The sequence below is a fragment of the Dipodomys merriami genome, unplaced genomic scaffold, assembly GCF_024711535.1.
Source record: "Dipodomys merriami isolate MVZ:Mamm:240054 unplaced genomic scaffold, mDipMer1.0.p SCAF_1355, whole genome shotgun sequence".
NCBI lineage: Eukaryota > Metazoa > Chordata > Mammalia > Rodentia > Heteromyidae > Dipodomys > Dipodomys merriami.
This window is the reverse complement of record NW_027202666.1, coordinates 56,257-71,377: the sequence shown is the minus strand read 5'-3', so window position 1 is coordinate 71,377 and position 15,121 is coordinate 56,257. Positions and strand designations below refer to the sequence as shown.

Sequence of the window (15,121 nt, the reverse complement as noted above, 5' to 3'; positions counted from 1 at the left end):
TGTTTATTCTCATCCCTCCCTTGCAATTCCTGTTTTACTCTTTGATTAGCTTCCTCATGTTCATGCAATTCCTGTAGTTCTCTTTGACTGTTCTCAGCCTGCTCAATCAATTCCTGACATTCTCTTTGTCTGTTTACAGCCTGCTCATGCAATTCCTGTATTTCTCTGATGGTTCTCAGCCTGCTCACACAATTCCTTTAATTCTCTTTGAGTGTTCTCATCCTGATCATGCAATTCTGTATCAATCTTTGAGTAGCTTCCTCATGCTCATGAGATTACTGTATTGATCTTTGGTTTACCTCCTCTCTCTCCCTACCATGTTCACACTGAGTCCTTTGCAGGTTTTCTATCTGTTCATTCACCATGTTTCCCAGTAATATTTATAGAGCTTTTGGGGAACTCTACTCTGGAATACACATTATCTGTTCTGTCACCTGGTTATCATGAGTGGAAGTTGAGATACCAGGACTTGCATTTTTCTTGTGTTTTTCTGGCTGGTTCTGCCCATTTGATATAAAAGTAATACCAATTTTCTGCTAGAATAATGTTTCAAGTCATGCATCCACCAAAGTCCTGCAGTTGCACAGGCAAAAAGATGCAGATATAATCTAGTTCAACAGATACAATCTATTCAACATCAAACAACTATGGATTAATGGGCTAACAACAGCAAGGACTAATTTGGCAAACCAGAAATTATTATATTTAGGGACAAATGTGAGGAAAAATAGGATTAGAAGAAGGTGGAGAGGTAAAAGGAGAGTGAATTTAACCAAGTTCTAATCTCAAAGAACGAAATGGATTGGACAGAATAGTAGGAGAGAGAAAAAACAGACAAGGAAAAATGGGAAAAACAAATATTTAAGTTTAATAAATGAATCTTAAAAATTAAGTTTAAGGTGATATTGAGAGAAGAAAAGGATACGAGTGATAGAAAGGAGATATGAAATACTAAAAAATAAAAATTCTCGAAAATTATATAGGTTTAAAGAGATAATACTGCTATTACAGAATTTAAGGATAAGAAATTTTGAATTGAGTAATAAAATTCTTGATTAAGTGTGTATACAATGTGGGTAAGGTTTAATATTCGAGGATGAGCATATATCTGAGGATGAGCAGAACAGCAAATAAGTCACAGAAAAAGAAGGAAACAGAAGAAAAAATGAAAAGAATGAAAAAGAAAAAAAGGACCAAAAGGTCAGTAGAGATTTAAACAAAGCACACACACACACACACACACACACACACACACACACACACACACACACACACACACACAGACACACACCTAAATTAAAAATTAGGAGGGGAGAAAAAAAGATTAATAGAAAACAATATTTTTTAAAAACTAAAAATTAAAAAAAGTACAAAAAAGAGTTCTTTTTTTGGGGGAAAGTAGATGGGAAGATCCTGTATCTCCCTGTGTATATAACCAGTCTCTTGGTGGAGTCTCTAGTCTGCTTGTGGTGTTTGGTTTGCCTGTGGCTTGATTGGTTTCTTAAGTCAATTTGTTTGAGCAGGCAGAAAAATGCTCTGCTTTACCCAGGATTTTGTGATCCTCCTCCCAGGCTAGTTCAATTAGAGGGAGATCTGCTTTGAGTTTCACAAAATAGGGAGATGGCTGTTTCCTCTAGTTTGAAGATGCTCTGATGAGGCTAGGTTCTGGATAGAGTTGAGGCCTTTCAACAAATTGTAGCTTTTCCCTGAGGGGTAGCTCTGAGACACTCACAGAGCCCAGCCTGGAGCCATTCTCAGGGTTTCTGCTTACTGAATTTCACTTGATTGTCTAGGCTGCTGTAGAGAGGGGCAGCCGCTGGCTCTGTTTACCCAGTGAAGAAAGTCACTCCCCTCGGGGCAGAGCTTTTTCTGCCTGGGCTGGGTGACTTTTCCCAGGGAGGAGCTGAGCCTGGCAAGTCAGGTCAAGTGCCTGTGACCTCCTAAATGACTTTTGTTTTTTTTTTCCAAGGCCTGAGTTGGAGCTAGCTTCTCAGCTGGGCCTTTTCAATATCAAATATAGAGATCTCCGGGGGTGAGGGCGGGAGGGGTGGCCTTCCCTCCTCTGCTCCCTGAGAAGGAGTGAGTATGTCAGGATTCTACTCACGCTGAAGTCTTGGTTCCTTGGTTGTCTCTGGTCTGTGATCTGCAGGATGAAGATATTTGCTACTTGTCAGTTCTTTCTGGTTTTAAGTAGAATCCGGTCACCTGCTGTGTCTGGCACCATTGTCCCAGACTCTGTGTTGTTCGCTTGGCGGCTAGGCTGCTGCTGTTACCACCGCCACCGCAGCTGCAGCTAATGGCAAGAGCTCAGATCTGTCTCCTTGCCTAGATTTTCTCTCTCTGGCCAAAATCTCTGTACTGTGATGGCACACTTGGTAATTCTCTGGCCTAGGACTCTTCACTGGAACACTACAACTATTTTCTATGTGACAGCTTTTTTAGCCTCTAGCTTCTTCTCCTCCATCCTCCCCTAAAGTAATTTGTTGTTGCTTTTTTAAAAAACTGGTGCCAGTGGCTCATGCCTGTAATCATAACAACTCAGGTGGCTGAGATCTGATAATCGAGGATTAATAACAGCCAGGGTAAGAAGGTCTGTGAGACTATTATCTCATTAACCAGTTACCAAGAACCTAAAAGGGGCATTGGGGGCCAAACTAGTAGAGTGATAGCCTTGAGCACAAGAGAACAGGGGTTTCAACCAGGCCCTCAGTTCAAGCTTCACATATTAAAAAAAGTTAAAAAGAATTTGCCATCATTTGTAATCTCAGCATCCTCAACTAGTGGTTTATTTATAGCCAATTTGTATCTCAGTTTGCACGTATTTGGGTAGGGGAACTAAACTTATATAACAGTTAAAAGAAAAAAAAATGAACACAAGGGTACAGGTGTCTCAGGCATGTAATCTTACCTTCTCAGGAGGCTGAGAAATGAGGATGGTGGTTTAAAGCCAGCCCTGGGCAGAAACGTTCCCATGAGACTGCTATTTCCAATTAACCACTAAAAAACAAGAAATGGAACTGTGGTTTAAACTTGTATGGTAGAGTGCTAACCTTGAGCAAAGAAGCTCTGGGACAGCACCCATGCCCTGTTTTAAAGCCCCATGTCTGAAGGAAAAAAAAAAAGATTTCAGGGCTGGGAAGGTGGCTAAGTGGTAGAGTGCTTGCCATGCAGGTATGAGCCTTTGGTTCAATTTCTTAGTACCACATAAGCAGAAAAGCCAGAAGTTGCATTGTGGTACAACTGGTAGGGTGATATCCTTGAGGTGAAGAGCTAAGGGACAGGGCCCAAGCCAAGAATTCAGGACCCATGATGGACAAAAAACAAACAAAAAAAGAGTTCAAACAATTAAATGATGTGCACAATAGACTATACACTAAAGATGAAAGATTAAATTAATAATTAAAATGATCAACATTGTTTCAATTTTGTAGGTGGTGAATGTAGCAGAAAAAGTGATAAGAAATAATGATTCATTTCTAACAACTCTTCCATTTGTTAAACTCATTTACTATTTTAAACTAAAGAAGCACTTAAGCGCCGGGTGCTGGTGGCTCACGCCTGTAATCCTAGCTACTCAGGAGGCTGAGATCTGAGGATCGCGGTTCAAAGCCAGCCCGGGCCGGAGAGACCGTGACACTCCTATCTCCAATAAACCACCAGAAAACCGGAAGTGGCGCTGTAGATCAAGTGGTAGAGCGCTCGCCTTGAGCTGAAGAGCTGAGGGACAGCGCCCAGGCCCAGAGTTCAAGCCCCACGACCGACAAAAAAAAAATAAAAATAAAAAATAAAAAAAAATAAAGAAGCACTTAAGTATCACTTTATTGAAAAACAAAATTGAACATGTGCTTTAGCCTGAATTCCACATTTTATAATTTGCCTTTTAGTAAACAATCAGTATCTTTTCTTATAAAATACATGTGATACCTTTATTTAATACTTCACATCTTTCCAGTATTTGGTTATAACAAAACCCCTCCCATCTTTCTTTTCTTCCTTCCACTCCTTCATATCCTTTCCTCCTTTCAATCCTAGCAATTAAACTCAGGGCTTCATGCATTTTATGTAGATGCTCTACAAAGTGAGCCATACACCTGTTCTTTTCGCTTTAGTCACTTTTTTTTTTGTTGGTCATGTGGCTTGAACTCTGCGCCTGGACACTGTTCCTGCACTCTTCAGCTCAAGGCGAGTGCTCTACTGTTTGAGCCACAGTGCCACTTCTGGTTTTCTAGTGGTTTATTGAGATAGGAGTCTCACACACTTTCCTGCCTAAATTGGCTTTTAACTGGGATCTTCAGATCTCAGCCTCCTGAGCAGCTAAGATTACAGGCATGAGCCACCTGCGCTTAGCGCTGCTTTAGCCATTTTTATGACAGGGTTTTCTGTTTATGACCAGGCTAGCATGGATCACAATCCCTCGATGACAGGGAGGGTTGTGTGTAACAAGTCAGATACAGTGAGGAAACAACTTTCTCTGTCCATCACATGGAGAATTTTCGAGGACTGTATTAGAAATGTCGAGGAGTGGTTTGTGATGAGCATTCTGCTTCCAGGAGTCTCTTCCCACTTCCCAACATTCTAGTCCTGCCAGAAAGGTTCTATGGTAGAAGGCTCAGGATGGAGAAGGCAGACTCTCATTTTCCTTGTCACCAATCTGCCCACAGCAGTGATTGTTCCATCTTAACTATTTGGATGGACTTCTACCCTGATGATTTTTATGAGCACAAGAAACTTGACATCCTGAAAACACTTACATAGTATGACAAACTCAACACGCCCTCTTCAAACTTGCTGTTCTGCTTCCATATTCTTCTGGACCAGCTGGAGCAACGAATGACCCATGAGACCAAGAAAAAGAGTAAGTAGTACTTGTTTAGATGCCTTAGAGCTTGTGAGTAGGGATGGAACCTAGATCTCAAGGGATGGGCCTGCTTGGCCAATAGCCCTTTGTACTATCCAGCTTGACAAAATGTCATTTTATGGATGTTCTATGCCGGGTAATGTCTGTGCCCTTTTTAAAAGAACTTGGACATAACCACTCATTAGAAACACTCTACCTTCTCATCAGTGTTCAGTCCAAACTCAAGTTCTACAGCTTCCCCTATTACACCCTCATAGAAGTTTATTCACACTTTAACTTCTAGAGTCTACTCTAAGACTCTTGTACCTATTTCCATTCTTATGTTTGTGTCACTGTAGAGAACTTCCTGCTGAACTCCAGATAAAGAACCCATCAGAGATGTGTCCTATGGTGAGTGATGGAGATTGGAAGCTAACACTGGACTCCAGAAACCATGTGAACATAGAGGCTTTTTTCAATGTATAGAAAGGACCAAGTAGGTTTTGAGTCCTGTAGACATCCCACTAGTTCTGAACTCCACATGTGATGTATGTGAACCTGCACATACCACCAAGGAAGAAGATGATCCAGAATGTCTTCTATTGATGTTCACAATTCACATAGATCACATCCAAACCATTAAAAAAGTATTGGTCTTGGAGTGCAGGATAAATATGTGCTAATGGAAAATGACCCCAGTCTACGTTCAGAAAAACCAATAAGTTAGGTCCAAAGTCTAGATTCAGTTGAGGAAAGGGAATCTGTCCTCACAGAATATCCAGACCAATTTGTCCTGCTGCTGGGGATCCAATTTCCCATTGAGAAATAAGATCTGTCCCTCCCTAGATTCAGGAAGAAAATAGTGCCTTTAATAAGGAAGTAGATCCTTTTGAGGACTCTGAGGCAGAATTTGTGTCTGAAGGCAATTAGAAGACAATCCATATTTAGAGATTGCTTTTCCCCCCTTCTTTAGAAAATCTTTATATTTATTTTTGGTCCTGGTTGTTGTAAAATGATCAGTCTAGTTATTTTTCTGACGTTATTAAAATGTCAGTGTTTATGTTATGTTATACAATTCATGAATCTTAAATGTGTTTTTTTTTCAACCAACAATATAAAGCACCATGCACATGTGTTTTGTGTGTGGGAAAACACAGAGTGACAGGGGGGCTGAACAAGAGAGCCTACTGGACATAAAGGGAACGGTTAAATGCACAGGGAGTTGCGAGGAAGCCAGGCCATGCCTTCATGGGGTGATAAGGTGGCTACAAAAGCTCTAGGACATACCAGATCAGATGACTTAGAAAGCTGTTCTGTCAATTGGGACAAACGCTACAATACTTATAGTGGTATGTGGGACTTTCTTCCAACAGTGAGTTCAAATCTGTATATATATTCACTGTGCTTTGGGAAATATTGAAGAAAAATTTAGCTCCATTAACATAAAAATTCTACTTAGGGCTGAATACATTTGACAAAATACATAGGAAATATCGACACTGGAAATTATAAGCCATCATCAATAGAAGAAAGAAGGCTTATATAGATGGACAAACACAAAATCAGGAAGCAATTAAATCAGTTATATGGAAATACATGTTATATTCATTACATTTTATATAGTATAATATATGATATATAAGATCGAATATGATTTTTCATACTACAAGGGCTTTTAACATTTTTAATCTTAAGTATTTTTTTCACATAATATTAGTGTAAAACATTATTGGGGAACGTGGTAATAAAACTTTGATTATAATTATATGAATATATATTTTTGTGTTTCTAGATATAACATTGATTATAAATAGATGAATAAATGTAAACATATATTTGTATATCTGCCTATGAGGTGAATATAATGAAACAGGCTACACAATGTATAAAAAGGCAGTTATGAGTTATTATATGAGACTCAGGCCTGTAATCCTAGTTATGTGGGAAGCTGGGTTCTGAGTTTTAGTTTCTCTTACCCCCATGCCATTAGATTTTCAGAGGAGACCTGGTCCCTCGAGTGTAGCCAAGCAACACATATGTAGTAGGATCACACTCAGTGACCCCAGAGGAAAGTCAGTAGAAATCAGGACAAGCTTATTATGTTAGGACAGTCTACTCAGTTCCTGTGCCAAGATGGGCATCTGTAGAACATCAGATGGAAAGTTGGCATTCCCTCCCAAAATGTTTTTCACTATCCTGAATTAAACTTTATTTCCCTTCCCAACCTGCAAACAAATAGAATTATGCCAAGGGCTAAAGAGAGATGGACAAAGACTTACAAATACATAAAATTATATACTTTTTTTTGGGGGGGGGGGTTCCGGTTGTCAGCTTGAACTATGGGCCTGGGCGCTATCTCTCAGCTCTTCAGCTCAAGGCTAGTGCTCTACCACTTGAGCCACAGCGCCACTTCTGGCTTATTTTCTTTTTGCTTATGTGGTGCTGAGGAATCGAACCCAGGGCCTCATGCATGCAAGGCAAGCACTCTACCACTGAGCCACCTTCCCAGCCCCCAAATTATATACTTTGTTTCAGTAATTCAATGACAAATCATCAAAGGCATATCTTGAATTTTTCTTTTTTTTTAATGGAAATGGGAATATACACTGAGTGCATCAGGGAGTAGGTGATAGTTTGGATGCTGAGTTGTGGAATACACTCCTGGGCATGGGTGTCACTTGCCTCTGAGAACTTGTGTGAGGATGCGTCTCCACACACAGCTTCACAAAACAATGCCCATAACTTGTATGATGTCATAGCCATCTTTCCATAGCAGCAAATAGGTGTCAGGCACTGATCCTTCTCTGAGGTGGACTAAGCAACACAGAAAGGCACAAAGAACTAGAGGAAATGACTGCTAGACACCAGACACCAGCTTCAAGAGCTGTCCTGACCAGAAGCTAGGATAAATTGAGCTGGAGAAGGCTGATCCCCAGACAAGGCTCCTGAGCACTAAGGACCAGGCACTATTATAGGTGTTGGAGAAACAATTGAATGTGGTTCTCTCCTCATAAATTTCATGCTCAAAAGAAAACCAGAAATCATAATGATAATTTCTATAAATCAGAGACATGACATTGGTAGTTTGGTGGCAACAACTTCAAAGTGGGTATGTGAGGACATATCCCTGAGGAGGAGATAGTTAATCTGACAGCCATCATCCGTGCAACTAACTAGAAGCAGATACTCCAGGCAGTAGGAACAGCAAGTACATCCCTCAGTGATGGGAAAGGACATAACTTGCTTCAGAAAAGGAAAACATCACTGATGTGCTTGCTTGTGAAGTAAGAAAAAAAGGCACAACAAAGAAAAAAAGTCAGACATGAAGATCGGAATAAATTATATAGATACTGGATGCTGCTGGTTACAAGAAAAAAAAATCTGTTATTCTAAATCTGACATGACCCACTGGAACCAAAGTGCTCAAATAGTAGCTAGACACATCTGATTCACCTAGAGAATACATTTAACATGTGATTCTAGCCAGGCTCTGGTGGCTCACAACTGGAATGCAAGCTACTCGGGAGGCTGATATCTGAGGATCAGGTTTGAAGCAAGCCCAAAGAGGAAATTTGGAAAGACTAATCTCCAATTAACCACCAAAATTATGGACATGAAGCTGTGGTTCAACTGCTAGAGCACTAGCCTTGAGAAAAAATTAAGGGACAAAACCCAGGCTTTAGGTCCAAATCCCTGGACTTCAGAAATCAAAGAAGTCAACAAATAAAATTTGGTGCTCAGTCGATCATCACTTAGCATTCTACTTCAATGTATTTGGTATGAGCCTAGGAAGTTACATCCTTAGCAAATGCTCTCCCCTCATATTCTGCTTCATTACCAGTATTCAAATCCCTGGTATTACCAAAGTCTCCTCCCAGTTAGCATAGCAGTCTACCACTGGGAATTAATAGATATATTTTTATTAATCATAATCTATCCAGACACATCAAATGAGTAATAGCCACATTGCATTATTCTGAATGTTTTTGCTCCCCCTTTGAGTTAATAAGCCTTACCATTAAAAACTATACAATACTTATTAAATTAAATCAACAGTCATCATTCTCCCACCCAATCTTATAACCTAAGTTATGTGGGGTTTTTTTGTTTCTTTGATGTTGGTGCCCTGTATCTTGTCTATACATTTCTCTAGCTTTGGGAGGTGAAGGGAAAAAAACCAAATGCTTAACTAGGGATACAGTTTGACCCATTTTAACAATGAGATCAAGACACTATGTTCAAAAACGAACTGTACAATTTAGGCAGGGAGTGTGAGGGGGGATGGAGAGGAGTAGTTGTGGAGGTGGAAGGGTAGGGATGGTAGGGAAAAAACAAAGGAGAAGGTAACAATGCTTGAGAGGAAATGAACTCATTACCTACCTTATGTAAATGTAACCCCTTTGTACATTATTTTTACAATAAAAAACATATTAAAAAAGATGAAAAGAACCAGAAATAAAACTACATACTTACAATCATCTGATATTCGGCAAAAGAGCGAAAGATGTAATGTGAAAAAAAAAAAAAAAAACATAGCCTTGCCGGATGCCCTTGGCTCATGCCTTTAATCCTAGCTACTCAGAGGCTGAGATCTGAGGATGGTTGTTGAAAGCCAGCAGGGCCAGGGAAGTCAGTGAGACTCTTAGCTCCAATAAACCACAAGAAAATGGGAAGTGGAACTGTGGTTTAAGAACTAGCCTGAAGATGAAATGCTGAGGCCCAGAGTTCAAGCCCCACGACCGACACACACACACACACACACTGACACACACATACACACACACACACACACACACACACACACACACACCACACTTACACACGCATCATAGCTTCTTCAACTATTGGTGTTGGGAAAACTGGACATCCATAGGCAGAAAACTAGAAGTGGATCTCTGCTTCCACTAACATCAAGTCAAAATGGATTAACTACATTAAAATCAGCCAAACTACTATAAGACAGAATAAGGGTGACATTAGAACTTATAGGTACTGAGATGCGAGCTGGGCAGCTGCACGCCTAGCAGTTGCACTCCAGATCCCGCAATCTCGCACTGCGTGCCTCGACCTGATAACCGCTTACTCCAGTTGGCCCCTGCAACAGGCTCCATGCATTGGGCGCACCCCGCGCTCTGGGCAGCTCTGCTCACCGCACTGGCCCTGCTCCATGGGCCGCCTGTGAAATGGCCCCTTAGTGCGCTGAGAGCCCTGTGATGCGAACTCCCTGGCCCAGTGCATGCCTCCGCCTGCCACACCCACGTGTGCAGAGCTGGTGCGCGAGCCAGGCTGTGGCTGCTGCTTGAACTGAGCGCTGCGCGAGGGCCAGCTATGTCATGTCTACTCCGAATGCTGCAACTTGGGGCTCAGCTGCCAGCTGCCACGGGCCGAGCCACGCCTCCTGCAGGCGCTGCTGGACGGCCGGGGGTTCTGCGCCAATGCCAGCGTCCCCTGGCCGCCTGAGCACCAACCTGCTGCCGGTGCCCTCTGCCTCAGGAAATGCTAGTGAGTCGGAGGAGGACCGAGGCACGGGGAGCATGGAGAGCCATGCCCCGCCCAGCACACATAGGGTGTCTGACTCCAAGTATCATTCCATTCATTCATATCTAGACACCATCAAGAAAGGTCACGTGAAGGACAGCCAGCGCTACAAAGTCGACTATGAGTCCCAGAGCACGGACACCCAGAACTTCTCCTCAGAGTCCAAACGGGAGACAGAATATGGTCCCTGCCTTAGAGAGATGGAAGATACCCTGAATCACCTGAAGTTCCTCAATGTGCTGAGTCCTAGGGGTGTGCACATCCCCAACTGCGACAAGAAAGGACTTTATAAGAAGAAGCATTGTTGCCCCTCCAAAGGCAGAAAGCGGGGCTTCTGCTGGTGCGTGGACAAGTATGGTCAGCCCCTCCCAGGCTGGGACAGCAAGGGCATGCACGACATGCACTGCTTCGGCATGCAGAGCCAGTAAACCCCACTGCATCAGTTAAATTGGAGCTCCAATACGCTTTACTTTGCACAAAACACTGCCACGGACAGAAAAACACCTGGCTACAGCTTCAACTTATATTTCTTTTTGTGATGAACTGGTTTTTTGTGTGTGTTTTTTTTTAAAGAAAACCAAAGTTTAGACAGATTTTTGAAATGTCTATTGTTCCTTTAAATGGTAAACTTGAGCATCTTTTCAGTTTTCAATAGTCAGAAAAGAAAATTAATTTCTCTGTTTCTTTCTGTAAAAATAACTGATACTCCTGCCCAAAGCAGCGGACTTGATCCCCTTCTAGAATCCTCTCCACATCTGCCCACTGGAACACCTGACCTTCTGCCCCCCTCACTTCAGTGGCTATTGTAGAAGACACCTCCTCGTTGCCCTCCACCCTGCTCAGGCCTCATGGAGAACAGGAAAGTCAGAAACTCCAGTCACCTGGCCATCTCTACCATACACGAGACCCCTGGCCATCCTGGTCCTAACTTTGATTCCAAGGCTTGGAACCCTGGACGACAAAGCTTCTTCATTTTCTGCAAGTGACCTGATCTGCTTGGAAAATACTAGAGAGATTGAGGTGGAATCTTAACTGACCAAGAAAGTTCTATAAAACTGACCAAAAAGTTCTAGCACATTCTGGGAAACTTGTAAATGCAGATCTTTCTGACCTCCCTCCATCAGGCAGCTTTTCAAGGATGGAGCCCAGTGGAAGGCCGAGGGTTGCCTTGGCTGTGGTCCAGCAAGGCATGGGGAAGGCTGGGAATGTACCCACACCTCACAGGCCTCACCAGTGATGGAGTAATCACTCTGGAGACAACAATAACAACAAAATGTTTTCTAAATTAACTCATAGTTTGGGATTGAGGATACTAAGCTATTTAAAGGCAAAAGTTTATTTTCACCCCTCATCTTTATTCTTGATCTAACAAAACAATGGTGTTTAATGTTATCTAAACAGGAAAGATGAACAGCTTGTTGAGAGAGCCTCATAGGGACACTGGGAACACATAGAGAATAACTTGTGTTCGTTGAACTTGGAGTCCAACTTATACTTTATAATTCACACATATATGCAGAGAGAGAGATATGTTCTCAATGGTTAACATTGTATACAGCATAGCCCCATTATAACAAGATCCATACTAGATAATCCTAGATAGTGTTATAGATACTAGAAGGTGTAACTATGGCCGTGACACGGAGAGGACACTCAGTCCAGGCTGGGCTTTTCTATCCCCAAGGCCAAACCCATGGCAGTGTTTGGGGTGTGGCGATTGTCCTGCCCTACACTGCTCTCATTAAGAACAAAAACAGGTCTCAAGACAGTCTGCCTACCTATTACAAGCTTTCCTTTATTTTTTAAATTTTTTTTGGTGGGGAAAGTATTTTTGAAAAGTTTTGTCTTGCGATGTATTTATAAAAGCAAATAATGTTTTTACCATTAATACAATAATTTAAAAAAAAGAACTTATAGGTACTGGCAGGAACTTCCTGAATAGAATCCCAGGGGCACAACAGATAGGAAAGAGATACAACAAATGGGACTACATCAAAGGAAAAAACCTACACAGGCTAGGGAAATAGGCAGTAAACTAAAAAGACAGCCAACAAATTGGGAAAGATTTTTACCTGCAATACATCAGACAAAGGGCTAATTTTCAATGTATACATGGATCTCAGGAAACTACCCCTCCCAAAACTAATAAACCAACCACCAAATGGGCAGAGGATCTAAGGAGAGACTTCTCAGAAGAAGAGGGAAAAATGGCAAAGAAACATATCAGAAAAGGTTCATCATCCCTGGCCATGAAGAAAATATAAATCAAAGTAATCCTGAGATACCATCTTACCCAAATATCTTGAATTCAGGCAACAAATGTTGGTGGGGAAGTGGAGAAACTGGAAAATGGCAAGGACATTTGCACAACCATGTTCCTTGCTGCTCAATTCACAGTGACAAGAAATGTACACAACGCAGATGCCCCACAATAAATGAATGGAACCAATAATTATGCTATCTATATACAATGAAATTTTACAGAGCCATTAGAAAGGATTAAATAATGTCATTTGCAGGGAAATGGATGACACTAGAATAAATCATGTTAAGAAAGTTAAGCCAACATCAAATTGACAAATGGTACATGTTCCCCTGATATGTGGAAGAAAGGTTTAAAACACAATGGGATTTGACATACTGTGCAGGACTCTAGGCATCATATACAGTAAGAACAGAAGAGGAAGCCTTTGGAGAAAATAACCAAGTTGTAATACCCAAGCACCATTTCTATATAATACTATATATATATATATATATATATATATATATATATATATATATATATATATATATATATATATATATATATATATATATATATACTGAATTGAATTGCAATGATAAGGAAACAAAGGATCTTTTCTTAACTTGTCTTTTCATTTTCTGATGAGTCTGTATTCTTCACCTAATATACACGGAAGATGGGGGAAGGGCACAGAATTAGTGGGAACTGGGTGGAAAATTGCAGCAGCAGAGCCCTCTGGCTGTACTGGACATTGATGAAAGTGAACCATGCAAATCGAGGGTCAAGATGGGAGGGAGGGTATGGAAGAGAATGGGGGAACAGATAAGATTATGTAAAAGGAAGGAAATGTACTAATTACCTGACATACAGAAAGGTAACCCTGCTCTATATCACAGCTAAAACAATTTTTTTTAAAGAAGAGAGTTCCCAAATGAGAACATATGAGAATAGGAAAATACAGAGCAGATAATTCATTTTTATGTCCTTGGTACCTGACAGTTTCAATCAGTAGCTATTGTCCTACCCACTGAGTCATACCTCTAAACCCAAATGTCCTTACAATATTCAAATTTTTCATTCATTTCTTCATATTTTCTATTTACTTTTTGTGGTGTGTTTGTGTTTGTGTTTGTGTGTGTGTGTGTGTGTGTGTGTGTGTGTGTGTGTGTGTGTGAGTGTGTGTGTATAAGAAATGGAGTTTGATCGCAGGATCTAGGTGCTATCCCTGAGTTTCTTTTTTGCTCAAGAGTACACTCTACCACTTGAGCCAAAGCTTCACATCTGGTTTTCTTGAACAGTTTATGGGAGATAATGGATTCATAGAGACATTTTTGCACCTCTAGATTCAAATCATCATCTTCAGATCTTAACCTCTGCAGTAGGTAGTATTATAGGCATGAGTCAAGGCTTATGGCTTATGAATTGTTGTCCCTTTTTAAAAAAGCTGGTGCCAGTGGCTCATGCCTGTAATCGTAGCACCACAGGAGGCTGAGATCTGATAACTGAGGTTTAAAGACAACCTGGGTAAGAAAGTCTGTGAGAGTATTATCTCATAAACTGGTTAGCAAGAAACCAGAAGGGGCACTGGCTCAAAATGGTAGAGTGATAGCCTTGAGCACAAAAGAACAGGGACTGCCGCCAGGCCCTGAGTTCAAGCCACACATATAAAAAATGTAAAAAAAAATTGCAATCACTTGTAATCTCAACATCCTCAATTGGTGGTTCATTTAAAATTAATTTGCATCTCACTTTGTACGTACTTGAGAGGGAACTAAACATTTTTCAAAAAATGAGCAGCTGGGTTCAGTTGGCTCATGCCTGTAATCCTACCTTTTCAAGAGGCTGAGAAATGAATATGGTGGCTTAAAGACAGCCTGGGCAGAGAAGTTCCCATGAGACTGGTATTTCCAATTATCCACTACAAAACAAGAAATGGCACTGTGGTTTAAACTGGTATGGTAGAGCAAAAGAATTCTGGGACAATACTCATGGCCTGTGTTCAAGTCCCATGTCTGAAGGAAAAATAGAAATCAAGGCTGGGAATTTGGCTCAGTGCTAGAGTGCTTGCCTTGCATGTTGAAACTTTGGGTTCAATTCCTCAATACCACATAAGCAGAAAAAGCCAGAAGTGACATTGTTGCTCAAGTGGTAGAGTGCTAGCCTTAAGGTAAAGAGCTAAGGGACAGTGCCCAGGCCAGGGTCCAAGATCCATGGTGGATAAAAAACAAACAAACAAAGATAGTTCAAACATTTAAATGATGTGCGCGATAGACTATACACTAAAGATGAAAGATTAAATTAATGAATTAATAATTAAAATGATCAACATTATTTCGATTTTGTAAGTGGTGAATATAGCAGAAAAAGTGATAAGAAATAATGATTCATTTCTAACCACTCATATTGTTTTAAACTCATTTACTACTTTAAAACTAAAGGGGCACATTAGTATCATTTTACAGAAAAACAAAAGTTGTACATGTATTTCAGCCTGAATT

At 40.8% G+C, this 15,121-nt stretch overlaps 1 pseudogene; it reads left to right on the top strand.

Annotated features, from left to right (window-relative positions):
- Positions 1-9,946: 9,946 nt before the first annotated feature.
- LOC138825159 (insulin-like growth factor-binding protein 3 pseudogene) lies at positions 9,947-10,881 on the top strand (annotated as a pseudogene).
- The last annotated feature ends 4,240 nt before the right edge of the window (positions 10,882-15,121 follow it).